The sequence below is a fragment of the Lonchura striata genome, chromosome Z, assembly GCF_050655825.1.
Source record: "Lonchura striata isolate lonStrDom1 chromosome Z, ASM5065582v1, whole genome shotgun sequence".
NCBI classification, from domain to species: Eukaryota; Metazoa; Chordata; class Aves; order Passeriformes; family Estrildidae; genus Lonchura; species Lonchura striata.
Window position 1 is genome coordinate 18,959,967 of NC_140740.1, and position 23,190 is coordinate 18,983,156.

General features: G+C 37.0%; 1 protein-coding gene across 1 annotated transcript in view; it reads left to right on the plus strand.

Annotated features, from left to right (window-relative positions):
- The window catches only part of LOC116184592 (uncharacterized), a 71,641-nt gene extending 51,991 nt beyond the window's left edge, over positions 1-19,650 (plus strand). Inside the window, exon 10 of the mRNA XM_085567984.1 lies at positions 14,711-19,650. The gene's annotated coding sequence lies outside the window, so the exon portion shown is untranslated. The remainder of the gene's footprint in view (positions 1-14,710) is intronic.
- The last annotated feature ends 3,540 nt before the right edge of the window (positions 19,651-23,190 follow it).

The window sequence follows — 23,190 nt, forward strand, 5'->3', positions numbered from 1 at the left end:
CTGGCTTTGCTCCCACTGTGTCTGTGAGCATATTCTTTTGTCATATTGCCTCACACTGCAGCAATATTACCTAATACTTTATTAAACAATTCTACAAGCATAACTAAAGCATTTGAGTTCTTAACATATATTTAAGAAGGTTTAGAGTCCGCATATTGTATTTTTCAGTGAATTCATAAAATTATGCCAACATGAGCACATCTAATGATGAAAATGTTGCATCTGTTTCCCTATTATCCCATAAAATAACAGTGTATTTTTATTTATATGAGTAGTTTTACATAAAAACATTTTACCAAAACCCCATTCATTTAGGAAATACATAAACACAATGAGCTTAATAAAATAAAGTGTTTTAAAACATATTTTAGTGATTATAAAATGAAGAGAAATTAAAAAAAAGTCCTAAACTGCTTTTATTTCTTCCTCATGATGAGAAAGAAATATAGGTTATCATCTGGCATATTATTTGTCATGTGGCAGTGAAGTGAAATTTGTGCCTCACACCATGTATTCTTTACATGATGAAAATGAGTATAATTTAATTTTTTTATTTGAAGGTTCTGTCTGGGTACATTGGCTACCAATTTTATTTTTATTGCAGCGTATGGATAGCTAAGTCACATATCCTTATGTTAATGCAGAGTATATAGGAAAGGAAAGGGAAAGTATAATTTTTGTTGTTGCTTTTGTAATTTGAAATTTCCATAGTGTCTATGCACATTGGCTACCATTTTATTTTTACTGCACTGCACTGATAGCAATGTCACTTATAATTAACACCAGGGTAGGGAAAAAAATTGGAAAACCAGATTTTGCCCCCTGCTTCTGCTATGAACATTGTTTGAAATTTTTGTATTGTGTGAATAGCATTTCCAGGGGGTGGTGGATATACTGAAAGATCTTACCTGCATTGCAAGCGATGTATAATGGTATATGTGTTTGTTTTGCTCCATAAGAGAGTGGATAGAAAATATACCGCTACTCACATTTCTTATCAGTGGGATACAAGTTGGTTCACTATCTAGGAACAGTTAATGTAGAAACACAGTTTCCCAGGAAAACTGGAATAATAACAAAAATTTATTTCCCCAAATCAGTATATTTTATTAAAGTGCTTATCTCATGCCTCCCAAAATAACTTCTGTGTCCACCTCACCTCACTGTCTTTTAGCTTCAGAGCAGAGAATGTGACACCCTCCTTAGGATATGTAGGGGGTACTCTGTAGCTGTGGTGGATTAATTCCTCATCAATGACTTGTATAAACAACAATCACCAGGATGGACATGGCACCCACCTACATGGGGAGGACCAGACAAGCTGCATGACTGGCCTCTTTTCCATGATGTGTCATTTTACAAGTTAGCACAAACAGCAGGTAGGAGTATGGCCCTTGGATTAATTTTGGGAAGACTGTGCCTTTTTATGGTGGATTATTGTGAGCAGTTGTCTCAGTTTTGGAGAGCAAAAGAGGTCAGCTTGTTTTACATTAAAATGTATTAGAATTTGTGTATCATATGCAATACTGCCTCTTTATCCTTGACCTTTGAAGCAACTGTATTGTGGTAGTGTAAACTGACTTTAATTTTTAAGGAGCCACCTTGGACAGACAGAAATAGGGCTGTCAACAGAAGATGGCAAGCTCCATTACAGTCCATCTATAGCTTGGGTAGTTCTACTAGTCTGAGATAGATTGTTGCAGCTTGCACCTTGCTCTTTAGGCAGAATACCACAAGCTGGTCAAAAATGCTACTGAAAAGACTGGAAGGCATGTCCTTGAAGAGCAGCTGAGCACTCTGGGTTTATTTAGTTTGGAGAAAAGGGGGCTGAGGTGTGAGGTCATTGCTGTCTACAACTTTCTGAGCAAGGGAACTGGAAAGGGAGGTGCTGATTTCTTCCTGGAATCCAGCAGGATGTGTGGGAATGGTTCAACCTGTTTCAGGGAAGCTTGCTATTAGGATGCATTTTTAATTGAAAGGGTGGCCAGACACTGGGAATAGAGGGATGCCCCAAATCTGTCAATGTTTAAGAGGCATTTAGATTATGTGCTGAATAACATGCTTTAACTTGTTATTTAGGTAAATAACTTCAATTAGCCCCTCCCCTCCCCTCCCCTCCCCTCCCCTCCCCTCCCCTCCCCTCCCCTCCCCTCCCCTCCCCTCCCCTCCCCTCCCCTCCCCTCCCCTCCCCTCCCCTCCCCTCCCCTCCCCTCCCCTCCCCTCCCCTCCCCTCCCCTCCCCTCCCCTCCCCTCCCCTCCCCTCCCCTCCCCTCCCCTTCATTCCCCTTCCCGGCAAATTTTAACTAATTTCTAAAGACCTCCATGCGTTTTTATTTGTGTTTTCTATTTTCCTTTAGGCTGTAATGGAAGTTCTTTGTTTTGTACTGGCACCTACCAGAATATTTTTAAGTTATGAAAAACATACTTATCTCAGGACTCCACAAATGAACTATGACATTTTCCCCCTCTCTAGTTTTTTATTAAGCTCAGGGGACTAATTCCCTATTGTTCTGCACCTTGCGTAGGTCTTATGTGTCAAATGGGTGTGAAATGCTGGCTAAAGCTACAAATATATCTTTGGCTGATTAACTTGAACTTTGGGATCACACCCCAGAAATTTGTGTCCAAATCTTACATCCAGTGTGGGCTGAGCCTGTTCAGATGGCAGGTGATATCACAGGTATTAATAAGCCACTTTCTCTTCCACTATTATTTTTTTAACAAAATGCTGGTTTAATTTCTAAAGAATATTTCTTCACTCTACTCCTTGCTTTTTATTTTTTGACAGCCACCATGAACACTGGCAGGAGGCTGACAATCAAAAGTAATAGCAGGAAAAATTGATTTTCCTCCACATGTTGAATACACTGCCAAAACCCCTTTGCAATCCACTTGCAGTCTGCAGACTTGTTGTTACAGAGAAACCAAAGCTAAATAACCAATGATGGATATTTTTATATGCTAAAAATAAAACAGCCCAGAAGACAAAAAAACAGTTTTAAAATCATAATCAAACTTACAGTAATAATAGAAATTATGTATTACTTTCTGTGATAAACTTTCTCCATGAAATATTATTCTTTCTCTGGAATAACTGTAATGGATGGTGATAGATGCTGGTACTCAAATATAGTTTTTTTTTTTCTGTCAGAAACTTATCCTTAGGGTGTTCTAGTTAGCAACTCCTTTGATGTTATGTTATATTATCAACCCACACCTCTCATCTCAGAGACTCTTCAATGGAGTGTGTACTTCTTGAATAAAAACTTCTTGTACAATCTTCAGAATAAAATAATTCTTGCTTCTAATTTGATCATTTGACCTGTTAGCCGAGATAAAAAGAGTGCCCTTTCTTTACAAATAGGAAAAACCAAATACCATAGCTTATGAACATTATCATGGTCTGGCAAAGTCAATTTTGTATGAAGCACAATGTTGAATAGTAAGTGTCTTAGTAACAGCAGGAAAAGAGATTTTTTTTGAATACTCTGTTTACCACAGTCACCTACTTATCTCTCACTCAGGCAATACTACATTGAAAGGAAATTTCTGTGAATTGGAGAAATAAGGATTTGATCACATGTAGAAAGATAATTTTCCTATTTTCCTATTTTGGGAACTTATGCACTGATTAAAAAAGCAATTATAGCAGATTAGCTGTAAGATTATTACAATAATTGTCTGATATTCTATATAATTAAGTTATATTTAATAGTTGTTATGAGATTAAGACACAAATATATATCTATGTTAAAGAAATATCTTCAAAATTCATTTGTAAGAAAGCTGTATTAAACCAAATATTGAGATGGGATCATTTTATGTCTAATATATCTAACAGCAAAGAAGAAATTGCTGACTAAGACAGTGGAGAGAGAAATATTGGTGTCATCACTGTCTCTTTGCAATCACTTCCCCAAATGTTTATACATGTAGGCACTGACTAAAAATCACTTAAAATGCTATTAGAGCTTTTGCTGATTGTTTACTATGTTTGACTTGCTTATCTAAATACTTTAAACTAGTGCATTGTTTGAAACTATCTTGCAACAGGTGAGTTTAAAGGCTAGTTTAAAACTTGTGTGTTGATTACAAATGAGCAGAATAATTCTAGATTATTTCAAAATTTATGTAAAAATGACTGTAGCAGAGTACCCTAAAGCATCTGACTATTTATACCCAAATTTTAAAATAATAAATATATAATAATTAACCAGTAATTTTGCAATAGATAATTTCTCTCTACATTTAAATGCATTTAATAGTGGAAATCTTCAGGCTAGCTAGTAATGGAAGACAAACAAATGTTTAGTGAAAAAAAATAAAGAGAATGCATGCTGGTACCCCTTTGAAAGCAACTTTCAATCTGAAAGCACTATTAACACACTTGATCTGTCATGATGGGTACCAGAATATGATTTTACAAAAATTAAAAGAAATTATTATTGGAATGGACCAGAAATTCAACAAAAAATATTTGATAAGGGTTATATTTCTGGACATCTAGTACAAGCAATTATTGGTAATAATAAATTTTCTTTCATTGATGACTATCAGAGATATTAAAATGGTGTTTGGTAGTCTGTGGACCATGTGTCATTTTCCTGGTATGCCAAAGAAGTTCAAATACAATTATTTGGGAAGAACATTATTACATTTCTGCCTTAGATTTATGGTTGTATTCATAATAGGAACTGGTTTCATGTTGTGCCATCAAGTGACTTTGTGTATTACCCAACAGCTTTCTTCCTGCCAATCCAAAGCTAGGCCCAGAAGGAAAAACTGCTCACTGACCCACATACTACTCTCTTGCTCTCAAAACATTAACATCAGAGCATTTGTTGTAGGACATCACAACTAGATATGGAGAAATTTTTGTAGCAGAACGAGATGCTAAGGAATGATCTGCAGATTTCCATGGGGTTGTCTCCTGTTCATGGTTGGTGTGTAACTTGCTGTCTGCAGATGGAAGTTACTTCCCATTAATAATTGATGTTGCAATACATCCTAGTCTGTTTTAGTGGCAGATAGTGTTGCTTAATTTAAAGAACACTGCTAAGATCTTAATAGCTATTGGTTTTGATGAGCAGAAACCAGGCTAACACTGGCCTCTCTTTTTTTCAGAAACACTTGAAAAACAACTACTGCCATGATCAGAAAGTAGCAATCCCTTTCCACAAATTCAGTTTGTCCATAACCTTGTGACATAGACCATAAATATCCTTATATTTCACGCACTTGAACAATTAATGTGAACAGGATATATAATATTTACTTTGCCAAAACCCAATGTGCTATATGGTGACTGGCAGCCAGTCCCCAGTGGTGTCCCTCAGGGGTCTGTGCTGGGACCAGTTCTATTTAATATTTTTATAGATGACATGGATGAGTGCATAGAGTCCTTCAATAGTAAATTTTGCAGAGGACACTAAGCTGGGAGCTTGTGTTGATCTGTTGGAAGGAAGGAGGGCTCTGCAGAGAGATTTGAATCAGTTGGATGGATGGGCAAAGTCCAACAGAATGAAGTTTAATAAATCTAAGTGCTGAGTTCTGCATTTTGGACACAAAAATCCCCTACAGCATTACAGGCTGGGGACAGCATGGCTGGACAGAATTCAGGTGGAAAGGGACCTGGAGGTGCTGGTTGACAGCCAGCTGAACATGAGCCAGCAGTGTGCCCTGGTGGCCAAGAAGGCCAAGGGCATCCTGGCCTGTATCAGGAATTGTGTGATCAGCAGGAGCAGGGAGGTCATTCTTCCCCTGCACTCGGCACTGGTGAGACCACATCTCGAGTGCTGTGTCCAGTTCTGAGCCCTCCGTTTGGGAAGGATGTTGAGATGCTTGAGCACATCCAGAGGAGGCAACAAGGCTGGTGAGGGGCCTGGAACACAAGCCCTGTGAGGAACGTTTGAAGGAGCTGGGGTTGTTCAGTCTGAAGAAGAGGAGGCTTAGGGTGACCTTATTGCTCTCTACAGCTTCCTGAAGGGAGGTCGCAGACAGGTGGGGGTCGGTCTCTTGCACCGGGCAGCAACTGACAGAACAAGAGGACACAGTCTCAAGCTACATCAGGGAAGGTACAGGTTGGATATAGGAAAAATTTTTTTACTGAAAGAATAATAAAATACTGGAATTGTCTTCCTAGGGAGGTGGTGGAATCACAATCTCTGGATATGTTTAAATAAAGACTGGACTTGGTACTTGGTGCTATAGTCTAGTTGTGGTGTTAGGGCATAGGTTGGACTTGATGATCTTAGAGGCTTCTTCCAACCTCATTATTCTGTGATTCTGTGATTCTATGAGCAACCCATCTATTAGCAAAGGGTTAATTTCCTACTCCACGTGAGATCCAGACTGTATGCCTAGCTGACTTACTTGCAATGACACTACACTGTGGCAGCAAGGAAAATATTAATCAGTTGGCACTGGGGCTGCTACTGCAAAATTTACACCAGAGAAAAAAATTTAGAGGAGGCTGAGATCTGGATAACGGAAAAGCTCATATGATTTTCTGCACCAGACTATGGAGTTTAGAAATGAAAAAATATTTAAAAGGAAGCTACTTTTTGTTTTTGAAAATTATTCTTAGTGAGTTTATTGAATATGTTTTATTTGCACAGATGATTAATATGATAATAATAGTAAATTGCTAAAAGAATGTGTCCGAAAACACTAAATCAGAAAATACTTACTGGACCAAATAATTTTTTGCCTGCTTTATACCTAAAATCCACATACCCTATAGGAATATAAGACAGAATAACAGCTAGGTCACTTTATTTTAAACAAATTTATCTTTGGTCTTTGAAAACTGGCAAAGATATCTTATCTGATGACTTGGATGTTTTAATTTTTAAGTAATATAATGAAGAGTGTTCATGACAGGGTAGAAAACCAACTGGTGTATTTAAGAAAATACCAAGATTTTTTACATGCTTCAATGTTACCACAATTTCTTGCTGAAGATTTATGGAAAGAAAAAAAAAGATTAAATTCATAGAGTATCGAACTCTGTCTTTTGCCTTCCAAATGCAATGATGCTGATTTGCATTTTAAAAAAAAAATAAATTGTTAAACAATAAGAATAGGCAAGCCATTTCCATTACTGGAAATGTCCATTTAAGTTTTAAAACCTTTATTCAGCATGTAACTTCTTCTATGAGAAACTTTTATCCTGGTTGAACAATCCCCAATTCTTTCATCTTGTCTTCATAGGAGAGGTGTTTCAGGCCTTGTGGATTCCCTTGTATTTGCTTCAATAGGTCCAAATTCTTACACTGGGAGCCCTCAGAGCCCAGTGCAGCACTTTAGGTGTGGATTCATTAGAGCAGAGTAGAGGAGCAGAATCACCTCCCTTGACCTGCTGGCCAGAGTGCTCTTGATGCAGCCTGGGATATGTGCTGGGACATGTCCAACCTTCCTTCCATCAGTATGCACAAATCCTTCTTGTAAGACCTGCTCTCAGTTCTCTCATCCCCCTGACTGTATTGGTTCTAGGGGTTGCCCCAATCTAGGGGCAGGACCTTGCACTTGGTCTTGTTGAATGAGATATATTTTCTAGAATCCCACTTCTTGAGCTTGTCCAAGTCTCTCTGGATGGCATTTTGTCCTTCAGACAGATTGGATTTATGTCATCAAAATATGAGTGCGAACAATGAAACAGGAAAGAAATACATAGTCAATAGACTTCAAATTATTATATGGATCTCCACAGATATAATTAGGACTACTTAATCTCATTTGGCTCTACCTTTCAAAGAAGTTTGAGTTTCTAGTGAAATGAAGGCCATTCATGTTGGATAAGTTACCCATAACTCCTTTGCCTTCATGTTTCTCCTAAAGCAGTTGTAAAAAGATGCTAATTTTTTTTCATAGGAATTTAGAAAAGCACAAAACTAAAGTGGGCCTCAAAAATATGAAAAAACTTTGGATTTGATACTCTGCCAAGTAACAGAAATAGATGAGAGCATACACTGACAGACTCGGAGCAGTTAGGACTGAAAGATTAAATAAGATGTGAGAAATCAAAATAATCAGAGATCTTTGGGAACAGATATAATATTATTACTTTAATTACCAATGCAAATGGTACACATGTAGACAATATCATGCTAAAGAGAGGGGATAGACAGGTTGAATGTTGAATTTCTCTGTTCCTTTATTTCTTCCTTTCTCTACTTCATTAATCCCCATGTCAAAGGAGTACAATTTTTGTCCATACATTTCACTGGAGTTTTATCAAACGAATAGGGATTCTGCAAAATAATCTGTGATCATAATTGTATCTTGTATCATAATTCAGTGGACAACGATTTCAAAAAAGAAAGTTCCAAAACTATCCCTGTATTTTCTTTTTCATATTTTATGGTGGTTGTGATTAAAGACTTTAAATCAATACCAGTTGCCACACAAGAGTGTCTGACAAACTATTGTCATTTTCTCCTATAAGATAGATACATCAGGATAAATATTTCAATGTCAAAGCCAGTATTTCTTTTTCCTCCATGAGTACTGTTAAAAGACTTCAAATATTTATAGATTTTTAATTAAATATTATTGTCAACACTTATCAATATTCAGAACTTAAATTTCTCTCAGCAAATTAGTTCCCCCAGTGTTTTTTTTTTTTTTTGTTTTTAAATTCTATTCTATGGTCACATTTCAGAGGAAATAAAAATGTGGACTTAACAGACTGATGCATGTCATGAAAATGAAGCAATTTAAGAGATACAGCAATAGCAAGTTACCAGGACTGAATGATCTCCCCTCAGAATTCTGACAATAGAAATTTATTAATTATAGTATGTATAGATGGGTATTTATCTTTTCTCTATAAGATAGTAATAATAATATAAAACCACCCCCATCACAGACTGAAAGGCATTAATACTGCTAATTTCAGTGTTTTGAGTTTAAGGATTAGTGTGAAAATTCAGACAAATTCTGGTGCTGGTAAAGCTGTTGAATTGTCCTAAAGATGATAAAAATGCAGGACTTGAAGGAGTATAACCTGAAAGGACTAAAACAATGCCTCTTCTGTAAAGAGGAGCTGAATTAGAGCAAATCAGGTAAAATTAAGAAAGGAATAAAAACCCCTGGATTTTGCAAAATCTTATTGAGACACAATGTGCCACTGTCTAATTCTTTGTGCCAGTGGTGTTACTTCTCCAGTTGGGAGAAAACATTTAACATCGTGGAAAAATGGAACAGTTAGTCCCTTTGCTTCTCATGGATTCAGCTAAATCATTCATTTGTGGTCATCCAAATTTTGGTCTACTTTCTTGCTCTTTCAGTCAATCAAATGGAATTTTTAATGTGTCCAGTAATCCCTATGCCTAGGCTTTACCTATTAAAGCACAAGTAAGCACAAAAGTGATGCAGGGCACTGGTTAACGGTGACTTTCTCTCATACATATGTAAAAAGCTTGTCAAATACACCTCTGCCTAATGAGAAAGCACAAATGTTCTGACAAGCAACAGCAACAAATTAAAAAAATAGTCACTATCCTGTCAAATAATGTTTGTATATCAAGGATCTTGAATACAAAGCATATTTATCAACAATCACATTTTGAGTAGAATTCACATGAATGTAACACCTTCTCTCTCTAAGGTTTTGAGTGAGGCATATTAAAGCAGATCATACAACTTACTTATCCCAGGAACAGAGGTTCTTTTTCAAAAGCTGTCAGCTTGCTGACAGATATGATGAACTTCAGTCTTGTAAAACATTTAATCAGACTTGTTCCAATAGCTTCAGTCCAAGGAGGGTTACTGTTTTCTTTAGAAAAATGTACATAATTGAGGAACGATGAATACATGCATAACTTGAATGCAAGTAATTATCTATGACATTTTTTATTTGTAATGAATAGATACTAGTCCATAACAGGCTTAAGGGAAATGTAAGCAGTATACGGAAATGTGTTTAATACAAGGCTATTTGCCAAAGGTCTGTGCACCATTCATTCAACTTTAAGAAACTTTTGAAAATATAGGTTGCACTTGCAAACTTACATGTATGGAGAGCTGGCAAGCTGCCTAGTTTGTACTTAAAGGATTGTCATCCTTGGAAAAATAAATTTCTCCAAATAGACAAAAATCAGTATTTCCATGTTTCACTGCAATCAAATGATAAGGCTGACAATTTAATGGCTCAACACATAAAATACATGTGGATAATTAGTTATTTTAATTATCAGAATTACAAATTCCTCTGTTTTCAAACATTGTATACATATGACAGATATATTTAAAAGTTCTACTAGATGCCTCCCCATCCGTAATCTTTAGTGATTTCTCTTAAGCTGTGAAATAATTTTTTTCCCAAATGCATGATTTTATAATTAACGGGGAAAAAAAATCCAATCCTGCACTGCAATCAGATTTTTAAACCTTTGTGTTAATGTCCTGTTTTATTAAATTTGATGTATATTTCATAGGCTGCTTGCCTGTTAAATGTATGTGGAAATGTGCTGGCATTCCAGCTGAAGAGATCTTTATGAGTGAGAAAATGCTCAAGGCTTTTTCAAAGTAGGTGCTGAACATATGTTTCTCTTCTTTGACTCTAGAAGATGCTAACAGCTCTTCCAGCAGACAGGTATCACAAGGTTAAAGGCTAGCAGAGCTGTGCACCTTCAGGATCTGACTGTCAGCAAAGGAGATGAATAGTTTCTCAAAACTAATAAGGAAAATGACAGCAATGATAAGAAGCAGAAGGACCTGACAACAAAAGAAAAAGAAAGGAAAAAAAAAAAAGAACCAGCATAAAATGAATTCTGGGTAGTACAACACCTGGCAGAGCTGATTTTAATATCTGGCAGGTTGAGTTCACTAATCTTTGCTATTCATATTGATGTGATACTTCATAGAGTTTTAGAGATTATCTATTAAGACATGCAGTAATGTTGTTACAACATGGGAACAAGTTTTCTAGCACCTGCCATTCATTCTCCATGATAAAAATTGATATGATCTTTTTGAAATGCCTAACAGATAATTACTCTCAACACTCAATAAGAAAACAACATCTTTAGAGTGTCCTTTATCTTTAAAAAATTTTAAAAAGTAGACTAAAACTCACACCAACATTGTCTCCCCCTCTCTTTTGGTTCTTTGATTACTTGGAGCCTTGTAATCAAACTAAGCTTAGTTTCAGGACCCTTGGGGCAGTATCTCTTAGTTCTCTGTCAGGCTGCGTTGGAAAACAATCAATCTTGTTCTTGCGCTGGCTTGGTAGAAGTGCCACAACACATGGAGTGCGCTGCTTTGCTCTTTCTCTGAAGCTTCGATGACAAAAGTTTTTATCAGAAGCTGACTGTATTTAGGATTATGAATATGCAATGACTCTCATTAGTATTGAAGCACAGGAACACGGTCTGACATCCCTTGCCACTTTTAGCTGCTGCAGAGTTGTCTAATGAATTGTCTTGCTCTTTCACTCTCACAGTCTTTGTTGTTATGGCCCAGTTTGAGAATACTATTGATGGCAAAAAATTAATTGCCAAAACCCACTCTTGATTTTGTTAAACAGTTTTGAGTCAATGCTTAAATTGTCAAAACAGAAAATCATTAAACTCTACAGGATACAAATCCATCAAAAGTGGAGAGAATATGCATGTCTGCATGCATAGCCATAAACAAGCATAAAACTGTATGGCACAGGTATGCATCCAGTCTTGCAACTGTACTTATACATAAAACCAGATGTGTATGTATCAGTGATGTGTTTCAGAAGCCTAATGTCCTGATGATTTCTTTTATTTTTCCAGTAAAAATAAATGGAGATAATAGAAAGTTTTTCAAATGAGCTTGACTCTGATACATTGCTACTTCATCAACTGTTTTATTCACTTCCTTATCCCATTGGAAATATGCCAAGTACCTTTCAGCTCATCTGCAATCTGTTTGAATAAGTTATTGATAAAGACAGTTCCAAAAAGTGATTAAGATATATGGCTTGATTTGTTGTATTTGAGGAGGTGTGTAGGCTTTCAGAAACAAGTGAAAATGACCCTTTCCCCCCAACTGGTTAAATTAAGTATTTTTTCCCCTCTTAATCTAAAATTTCTTCTGACATAAAATAAGCTTAAATGGTTCTACAGATTGTGAAGGGTAAAGTGACTTGAAACAGCTAATTCAAAAAAGCTTAAGCAGCGTTCTGAAATGTATGTGTGTACTGTAAATAATAAAGGATAGGAAGTTCTCCCAGTAAGATGTCAGTCCTCTGAAGCTCTATATCCATTTAATCAGTAATGGAAATGGTCCCAGTGCAAGAAAAGAGGATCTCTTTAATTTTTACTGTGATTTTTTGGCATTGTTGCTCTAACACAAGCTTGGTTTACCTCTTAATCCAGCCTCAGAACTGTCTGTTCTTATCAGCTGGATTAGAAAATAATGAACATCTACATCTTGTGAGTATCAAATACAAAAGCAGTTTAAAATAAATACAGTTCTGACAAAATTGGCTCAAGTACCATACATCAAACACTTGTTACCTCTCTTTGCCTTAGTGACTGCACATGACTAAGAAAGAGTGAGTGATAAAATCTGAAGAAAGATGAAACCAATCTGGACCTTTTTAAAGATCATCAATCATTCTGCACAGCCATGATATTATTATTTCCAGTAAGCCTTGTTCTCCCATTTTATGGACATCTTAAGTCTCCCACCCCAGAACCAATACTACCATGGGAAATCATTTTTATGGGCAGCATCTCAATGTGGGCCAATCAGATCTAATCACATAACAAGCTACTGAATAATTCAATGTTCTCTGTAATTTTGCATTCTTCCTGCACTTTGCTGTCACTACAGGGTTTTAAAAGTATGGATTTTTACAATATTTATTAAGAAGATAACCATTTGCAGAAATTTTTCTTTCTCTATGTATTTCAATAATCATCTTTCCCTTAGATGGTTGCAGTGTATACACTACTGTACACAGAATATTTTTTATAAAATAATAACAATACACAATGTGGTACTCAGCTTTAAACTCTCCCAGTTTTTAATATACCAAATGTAAGGACAACAATAGCAAAACAATTGTGTTCAAACATAAAATATTCATATTTACGGAGCAAACTATAACCAGCATGTCTCTTAGCTGTTGCTATGAATACAGGGCTTACATTGTATGTGAAAATATTTCAGTTTTAATTGCAAATCTGTGCAGAGATGATTTGGGGTCTGTAATTAGCACATAAATTTCAGGCTTTGCAACTGCTGTGAAAACACACATTATTTATGGAACTATTATCTAAATATAATTCAGTGTTTTTTGCTTTCAATAACTACTGTAAAAGTCTGATTTAATAAAATGTGAAAAATTTCCCATCTCTTGCACTTCTGTTCACATTATGGAGCGTTCATTCCTCTGCACTGCCATTTCCCACTCAATCTGCCATGGACTTTGCTTTTATCCACACTTGACTCACACCTCAGGGAGATTTCTTCATAGCCATAAAATGCCTTGCACTTAATTTGTTTAAAATGAAAGCCTGGATTATTCAAATAGGTCTGAACTGCACAAACAGAGTAGTTTATGTGGCCTCCATCCTCATGCTTTTCATCATGGCTAGAAGCAGGAATAAACATGAAGTGTAGTCTAAGCTTGGTTTAAGCTTTTGTGTGCAGATTTCCAGTTATCCAGAGAAAGTTAATGGAAGGATGAAGTGTTGCCTTGTTATCACCTGCTTATTGTGAACTTCAGGCTCAACCACTTCTAGCTCCCATCAGTGTAGGGCACAACCAGTGCAAAATTTTCTTCTTCCTTGCCAGAAATCCCATTCATTTTCAAAACAGGTTACTCACAAAACCTGTTTTACAGCAATTGTTTCAGAGACCTTTCACTGTTCTTGAGTTTAAAAGTGTATTTTTAAGTCTCATGGAACTGAACATTTTTCTTGCCAGCTTTGTGCTTGTCTCTAGGTTCAGGACTGGAGCTACAGATAAAGAGACTGGGCACCACAGTGCCAGGTTTAATAGTAAAACAGAGCTTGCAGTAACAACAATGACAAAGTCCATAAATCACATCAGAATGTGACACATCTGAATTTTTCTCTCCTCCAAATTTTTTCCCCATATCTTTTTGGGTCTCTGTGTATATAGTTTTGCTCTCTTGGAAGGAAAATACTTGCCCACTTTCTGTCTGCTTCCAAACTACAAGATGGCTTTCTGTCTCTGGCTGCACCAGCACCTCTTTTCAATGGCAACCTCAACAGTCACTGCAGTAATATTCAGAATAATGATCACTAACAGGGCTGCCTTGCTTCTCCCAGGGCTGCCTGCTCTTACAGTCTGTATCTGCAGGAGCATCACCCAGGCCACTCACAGGGTGGGTTGAAAGCTGTATCTGTGCCAGAAATGTGCAATTTTTTTTGCATGGGGCTACCAGGATTTTTTGGGAGCAATTCCTTTTCGTATGTCTGTCCAGTTGCTGGCACTGGAGACAGGAGGAGCTCTGGATGGCATACACCAGCATAATTTTATATTTGGACAGTGAAATCAATGTAATGGTGCATATGCTCTACTAAGTTAAAAAGAGTAATTGAAAGATAAAGTGTGAAGCCATTGAAAGCTGTACATTAAAGTTCCAGCATTATTACTACCATTAAAATTTAAAGTGACAGAAGCCCAATTATGAACAGTTATTATATAAAATTAAGGTTTTTTTTGTCTTTGTAAAGCCCTCATTTCTGCTTTGCCACAGGATCTGTCTTCACGGCTTCTGGTGTCAGCAGGATCCTGAGCCTCCTGATGAGGAATGGATGAAAAGGGCAGAAAGGCTTGAAGCCTAATGGGGAATGGCAAAGCAGAATCTGTCAAGTGGTTTAGCCTGCTCTCGTGGTAATATTAGACAAAGCTTCAGTACCTGAAAGAGACTCCAAACCTGCCTTTGAAACTGAAAATGGCATCTGCGGGCCAAGAAGACAGCGAGTACATTTTTAGGAAGATAAAAAAGGATGGGTGAGACAGGAAAATTTTCTGACAGACAAGTGAGTTAATAATTGTTGTGTTTGCTTTCTTCACAGTTTTGGTGCTGTTTCTTTCCACAATAAACCTTAGCATTCAGTATACCTCACAAGACTGTCTGCTCAAATAAAAAAAAATTCTTCTGTATCTTTCTTTGGCTGGTACTATATGGACTACTTCAGATCAATACGTTATACCATCTTTAAAACGTCACAAACAATGTGCTTCCATTGGTGTATTGGTATATTTTCATTGCAACGGTATATATTGGTATTTTTGTATATTACCAACATATTGGTGTATTTTTCTTAATGTCTGGCATGATGAGAGGCCATGAAGGCCTGAGCTTTCTCATGAGAAGGAAGTTGCTATTTTCTGGGAACAGGGAAAATTTTAATACAGAATGTCTTTGAAAAATATCAGAGTTGTACAGTCTTTCACACTAGGATTTCCAAAATTGAAAGTGGCATTTGGCCCAATGGTAGCAGAACTGTAATCTAAAAATTCAGGAAAGTAGACCTGTCCATATATCAGCCACCCACCATTCAATGTGCAACAATTCAGTTCAGTTTGAATTCTTTTACATTATCAACATAATTCCAGACACAGAACAATGAATCTAGTTTTCAGATAAGATTAGTGACACCTGAATAATGTGGAAAATCCCTAAGTAAATGCCCAGATAGAAGGGAAATCAGAGCACTTTTCAAATCTGACAGAATCAATTATTTCTCCTTACGAGTGATATCAGAATTTTAGAGTATTTTTCCTAGCTACCTGTCAAGCAGCTGTACATAAGATTGTGACATATCATTCTCACCTTCAGCAATGTTGCTGAAGGAATATGAGATACTTTCCATACACTAATCATCATCAGCCCAAACAGTTTTCATTTTTAATCCTACATTTAATCAAAATGGAAGTGATCAGAAGAAAATATCAGAGAAATTGTTCAGACCACACTTGAGAACATTCATCAAGAGGGGTGTAAAGTAGAGGCAAAAGGATGTTCGCTTTGAAGGTACTTCTGGGGCAGGGCATAAAATGACTTCAAGAGCAGAAGATACAAATACACCTTACCAGCTCACCCTTTCTGATGGTCATAAGTATCTGTGCTACAAAAGAAAGCTACAAAACATTGCAGGGAGACAAACTAGTGACGAAGTCAAGCTTTTACCTGCCTATTCCCCAGAGCAGAAATTAAAGCTACCAGTGGAAAAGGTTTTTAATTTTCGACTGGTAGGCCAATTGTCAGCAGTTGCTTTCCACAATACTGGCAAGCTCAGTATGTGGTGTTTATGCACTACTTTGAATATTTGAAGTGGGACACTGTGCAGCAGCTAGAGGACAGCATCCGTCTGTGCTCAGTACTGTACAAATACTGGATCAACACATCAAGACATCTCTGTGTCTAGGAGATTACAATGAAGGAAACTGACTGGAGATTTTTCATTGTCCTGTTAAGGACAAATTAGCAGTGATGCTGAATCCTAGAGGAAAAATTCATCACTTATGTCACTCCAACTGTACCTGTATGCTTATATGCATATGTATGTTGTTCTGAGCTTGACCTAGCCTGGGCTGGCCTTGCACATGAAGGAAAGAATCACCATATGTCATCACCAAAGAGGTTGCTCCCAGCACCGTCCTTGCAGCTGGCTGGATACTGGGACTAAGTAACCTTTGGGATTCAGTCCAAAGCTTTCCTGCAAAAAGAGGTGAAGGCTCAGCCCAAAAAAGGCTATTTAATGTTGATTTAGCAATAATGGTGAAATCATTCAAGGAGGGAAACATGATCTATGCAGATGGACAATGCAGTGTGTAAAGCTGTGATCTGCCATCAGATTGCGAGAAAAAGAATTATCTTATGCACTGTAGATACTCTTCACCTGCTTTAATTTTTAATAGAAATGTTCCTCTTCAAGTGCTATGAGCAATACAAGTTTAATGTGAACTTAGAGGACCATGCAACAAAAGTATAATTGACTCACTATGATCACTCTTTGGATATTTTTTTCCTTTTTCTTAAGTCATAATATTTCATTCTTAATGGAATCAGAAAATGACAGAGAGCTGGAATCTGACATAGCTGTCAACTAGTGTGAATTCAACCTAGTAGCCAATATTGAAATTTGGTTTAAATTGCTGCATAAGTAATTGTAGATCAGAGTATTGGAATCAAAGAGCCATGGTAAGACATAAACCACCTGCAGGTCATAGGCAAAAGGAAACAGAAATAGTGTTTACAGAGGTCAAAGGTTTACATTTTTAAGTATCACTGTATTGGGAAACAGAGGTCACTTTTTATGTTTGTGGCATTTCTCTGTAAAAGCTGAGTTTGTTTTACATGCAGGTTTGGTATCTTTCCACTAACTAGTCTTACAACTGAAAAGCCAAATAAACATTATTTACATTGAACATTTGAACTGTTGGCCTGATACTGACACTCTTTTTAAGCCCAAAGTAGCTTACTTTCATCTTCTCTCTGCTTGTGCTGCTTTACCCCATCAGTAGTAAGCAATGAGGAAAGCTGCAACATCCTGTAGCGACTATAACACATCCTCCCTTTAATTACAGATTTATGTAGTATGTCAAAGCCCATCATCTGAATGGGTAAGATTGAATTCCATGACTGCTGAATTGGACATGCTTTGAATTGAAATAAAAGTGGCGAGGTGGCTGTGCTTATTAGGGGCTCCTAGTAGAAGTCTTGGTGCCTTATGGAAAGGTACTGTTACTGCCTGTGTTGTTTTCTGGAGGTTAAAACTGTGAAAACAGATGAGAAACAATATTTGCTCTATCAACCAGACTAAAGTTAATAAATCTAATGTAACTGGGAAAAGAACATCACAATTTAAAAAAATGTGGCCCAGTCCCAGTTTTAGGGAGTAGATGAGGGGCGATGAAGTCATCACATCCTCACACAGGAAAATTAACAATGTTATATATTGCATATAAAGCTCCCAAACACATTATTTTTCTCTTAAAAAGATCTCAGACCCAGAAGCTCTCCTATCGCTTTGAACTTGTAATTTCTCTTTCTGACCAAAGTTTGTAGTCAGAAAAGACAGAACAAATTTAGTATTTTTTACATCTTTTTTCAAAGAAGGATGGCTTCACAGCTGTTTCTTGATCCTGATTAAATGCATAGGAAGAGTATAACTTGCTAATTTTGGGTATTAGTCCTTACCTACAACAGTGTGAAACAGAAAAGGAAGGGATCTGCTTAGTCACAGTCTGGATCTGTTGTTCTATTTTCAGTTTTAGTAACAACGTTTTGTTATTCTTGCTAATGACATTAATTTCTTTTCTGTATTTCACTGTATTTCACCTTAAAACAATTATAGTAATTTTCCATTACAAAATAATTGTAGAAATACTAACTTATGCAAAGTGTTTTGAGATCTCTTAGGAAAGGAGGTATAGAAAAGGAAATCTGTACAAGAAGATAGCTGGCAAGAAACACCAGCTTATGGTACCACCACCACCACCTGTGATGCCATCATCTCACAGTACACTCTTTCTCCTTTCAATTAACACATCTTAGCTCATACCTTATCAAAATATTTGCACATATGCAAATGTGAACATGGGCCTAAGAACTTTCATCAAGGGAAAATGTTTCCTTGTGGAGAAAACTTATTAACAGTCAAAGCAGTGATGGAATCAGCACTTGGGGCAACTCCAAAACCACCTACTCAATCTCACAAGGAAGAGAGTTAGACACAGATCCTGGCGGCATAATTAGTATTTCCTCTGGTCTGGCTCTTGTTATTTCTGTTCACATCTATTGAAAGAAAAAAAAAAGTTTTAAAGCTGTGATTGTGTTCCCCAGCAAAGCTGAATTCCATTTTGCAGGAGATTTTAATTTCTCTTATATCCACTACCAGGCTGACAAAATCAGATGACAACTACTAATTTCTATTTCCCTCTGTTGACATCACCAGCAGATAGAAATGTGGGAAAGCTGCTTACATCATTCAATTCAATTACATCATTCAATTCAATTGATATGCTGGTGATGTCCCTTGCCTGAAGAATGTGCGTAACTATGTATGTTTGCTTCTCACTGTCCTTTCAGCTAAGGATTGGAGAGGAGACTGGAAAGAAAGGAAATTTTTAACCTTTTCTTCTACTTCCTTCTTTCTGTGCCTGATATTCTTTTCTGCCTGATATATAGAAAAATAGGGTGTGTGCCATATTGTGAGTAATAAAAAGGTCTGTATATAGGAGATAAGCAGGCAGACACTAATAATATTTTGAGTTTGTTTTGTGTATGCTTCTTCTTGGCCCTACTCCTCCCTTCATTCTTTAGTTTGTAGAAGCATGCAACTCAAAAAGAGCACAGCCAGGCTCCCAGTGCATATGGTGTAGAAGAGAATGAAGGACTAATCATTAAAACACCTTTCATTTAGTAGTATCTACATTAGGAATACCTCGCTAGGCACACTGACAACGACATTATCAGGCACAAAAGAAATGTACACAAATCCACTTCAGTTTGGCCCTAATTTCTGAGCATTAAGTGTGTATTAAAGGCTCAGAAAAGTCCTCCCTTAAACTTAATTAAGAAAGGACACAAGACAAAGTTTTATAAATATAAGAAGATGTTGTTGCTGATGAACTGATTTTGAATTTTGCATATTTGATTTACACCAATAAAGAGGAAGAGACACATGCTGCTTTCATTGTAGCATTGGTATCATACCCTCCACTTCTCCAGATATAAAAGGTATCTAGGCTGTTTTTTGTAAACATATAGGTGGGCAGTATTTGTGCTGATATTTTGCTGTATGACAATTACATGAGGGGCAGCTTCTAGCTGCTGATGGGGCATTGCTACATATATCAGCTCTATCCATGCATGGCTCTCACTGGAGGAAGGAAGAAGCATCAGAGGGTCTCTGAAGAGAAACCTAGGCATGGGAGCATCCTTGCTCAATGTGTTTAGAGGGTTTTTTCAGCTTTTATTAAGGTTTTATCACAAACTTAATCATATAGCTTGGTAGTATCAGGCCCTTGTTTTATTGCAATAGTGGAAACCTTGAGTTAATAACAATAGTGGAAACCTTAAATTAAATTGTCAGATATAGTGAAAGTAGGACAGAACTCTCCATAGACACCCAACTGAAGGTAGCACTGAGGACTGCAACCATACACTGCAAGGTGGACACACAATGGGGAAAAGGAAAGACAAGTTCTTCATCCCTCACTCTCTCAACTCACCACCCTGCATAACCTCCCACAGCTTGAAGCAAGACATGAAAGTCAGCATTTCGCACCCTCCAACAGCTTTGACATGACAGGTATGGTATTTTCTTACCCACAGGATTGCCAAGGAAATCCGCCCTAGCAAAAGTGCAAAAGTTTTCGGTATAAGGAGGTGGGGTGCAAAAACTGGCTTCTAGGCAAGGGTTGAAATTACTCAATCTGAAACAAAATGTAAAGCAATTATTGCCTGGAAAAAAAAATCATACTAACATTTAGAAGCCACAGTGATAGTATCTGTCCCTTTCCAGGCTGACATAAGCAGCCTTGATGTCATTATAAAATAATTTTATTTTTGTTTGTTTGATATTTAGGATATCCTTTATTTGGATGTGGGGGGTAGCAGGATGGATTGCCTTATCTTCAGCTTTTATGCTGAGAAATAATTGCCACCCCAGAAAGGTAATTACATACACCATTGTTTATATGCATAATAGGCCTGGAAAAGCATGTTCTACAGATAGAAAAAATAAAAGAAAATCCTGCTTTCACATCAGGGTGGAACACTATGCAAAGTGACAGATTGCCACAAATAGCATTCAAACCCTTGCACAGTAGTGGTTGATTTTTCTTCTGGGGAAGAGGGGGAAGGGATGAAGGCCATGGAATAGGATGGGAAGGGGAAAAAAAAAGGAAGACAATTGTGTCCAACAGCCATAGTAAAATTCACAGTGGTTTTTTACTGTCTTGATTGCTGCTAAATGGACCTGATCTTTAAGTTGTTTTTAAAAGTCACTGCCTCAAAGGGACATTTTCTGTTGCCATCTTGTGCAAATACCACTTCTTCTAAAGTGGCCTTAATTTGAATTGCTTTGAAAGCAGACCAGATAATCTGCTAGAATATGTTGTGGCATGATGCATCTCCTCTTTGTGCCCTTAGTACCACATAGAAAGTGAATTTAGCCCAGAAAAGGACAACTAGTCTCTTTTCCCCCTCCCATCATAATATAATGAAAGAATAAAACAGTGTTCTGTGATGTCACACCCATTTCAGATTTTTTAAAATGAAAAATATATATTTCTTCAAAATATTGAAAGTTTCAGAGCTGAAGAAAGAAAAGAAATGCATATGTATTTCAATATTGAACCAAGCATTGTTAGATGCTGAAGCAATTCATAGCAAGGCTATTCTCTGTGGCAGTGTCCAGCAAATTGCATGAGCTGCTTGTTAGGCTTGACAAGAGTGTTTTACCTAACAAAGGCCTCAACAGCTCAGAGCAGCAGAGGAATGTCAAAATGAGCACATTTCACACACAGATGTGTGACCATTATAGTCTATAAGAAGATGCATGGGGTAGAGGGAAGAGGCTGGATGCTGGGAAGGCTAACAGTTAGCAGTAGGGACATGGCCCTACTGACCACATTTAATCAACCTTTCTGTAAACAATTCAACATTTTCATTGTTCTCTAAAAACTAATAAAGACAAACAAGCACTTTTCATTCATCTTGAAGTAATTTTCTGTCAGGTTTGAGCCCCTTGTGGCTTACAGCTTGTGCATTGCTAGCTGTGTGATACAACAACTATTTCAATTTATTTTACAAACTCTGGCCATTCACATGTCAGTTAGTGCTCACCAAGCCAGCATCTGAAATTGTGCAGTTAACGAGTTTTACAACATTTCTATCAAGAGAAACTGTTTAGCATAACTGACTCTTAAGGAGTTATTATACCTCTAAAAATCCATTTTAAGGGGCATTATTTAAATAAAATAGAAAAACGGTTCACTGCCTTTTAAAGGGGCTACAAAAAAAGTCCATCAGATCCAGTGCAGTAATCCTCAGCTTAAAGCACTCTTGAGAGCACTTCTGGGAATTATCAACATAATGAAATGTTTTGTGAAATGTCCAGATAGATTCCTCTACTCAACAATTTTACTGCACTATATTTATTTTCCCTTTAATTTTTAAAGAACTGAATACTTTTTTGAGGTGATGATACTACATTGTTAGATTAACTGAATGCATTTTTGTCGAGGCTGTAGTATAACTGAGGGATTCAGTCTGTCTACAATCTATGTACATTTGCACAGCAAAAAAAGAGTCAAGCCCTTTATGTTATTATCAGCTCTAAAAGGGTTAAATCACAATGAGGCTTATGCAGATTTGCATTTCTCTTGTAGCACATTTTTCTTATACTTAACAAGTTTCTTATCCAGTGGCATGTACAAAATACTATATTGAAAATAAGTCTTAAATTGATCAAAAGAGCTCATAAAAATAAAATTTGTTCTGAACTGCTGTGAAATGGAGAAATTTTATGAATTTTAACTTAATAGATATATTTTAACTGTAACAACTAATGAACCAGAATTACTAATACCTGGAGTTCACAATGGTAAAAACACTGTAGCATTTACATGAATCAATCTTATCTTAAACCACCTAATGGAGTGAACTCCATGTTTACGATGCAAATTGGTTACCATTCCTGCCTAAAATGAGCAGTGGTAAGAGAAAAATTATATTATGGTACCATGAGAGCTACAGTAGGCACAGAATGCAGGTGCACACAGATAGAGGCAACACATATGCAAGGTTTTACCTGGTGTTATTTCTTCAGTAGGACAACAAATATCGTAAAGGGTTTTGAGGGGAAGCTGTATGAGGAGCAGCTGAGGTCACTGTGTCTGTTCAGCCTGGAGAAGAGGAGACTGAGGGGAGACCTAATCTTGGTCTACAACTGTGTCAGGGAAAGAGGAGCAGCAGGAACTGATCTCTTCTCTATGATGACCTGGGGCAGGACCCAGGAAATAGTCTGAAGTTGTGTCAGAGGAGGTTTAAGTTGGATATTATAAAAAAGTTCTTCACCCAGAAGATGACTGGGGACTGGAACAGGGTCCTCAGGGAAGTGTTCACATCACTACGCCTAACAGAGTTCAAGAGGCCTCACAAAGTTCAAGAAGGACAATCCTCTTGGGCACATGGTGTGACACTGGGGAATGGTTTTG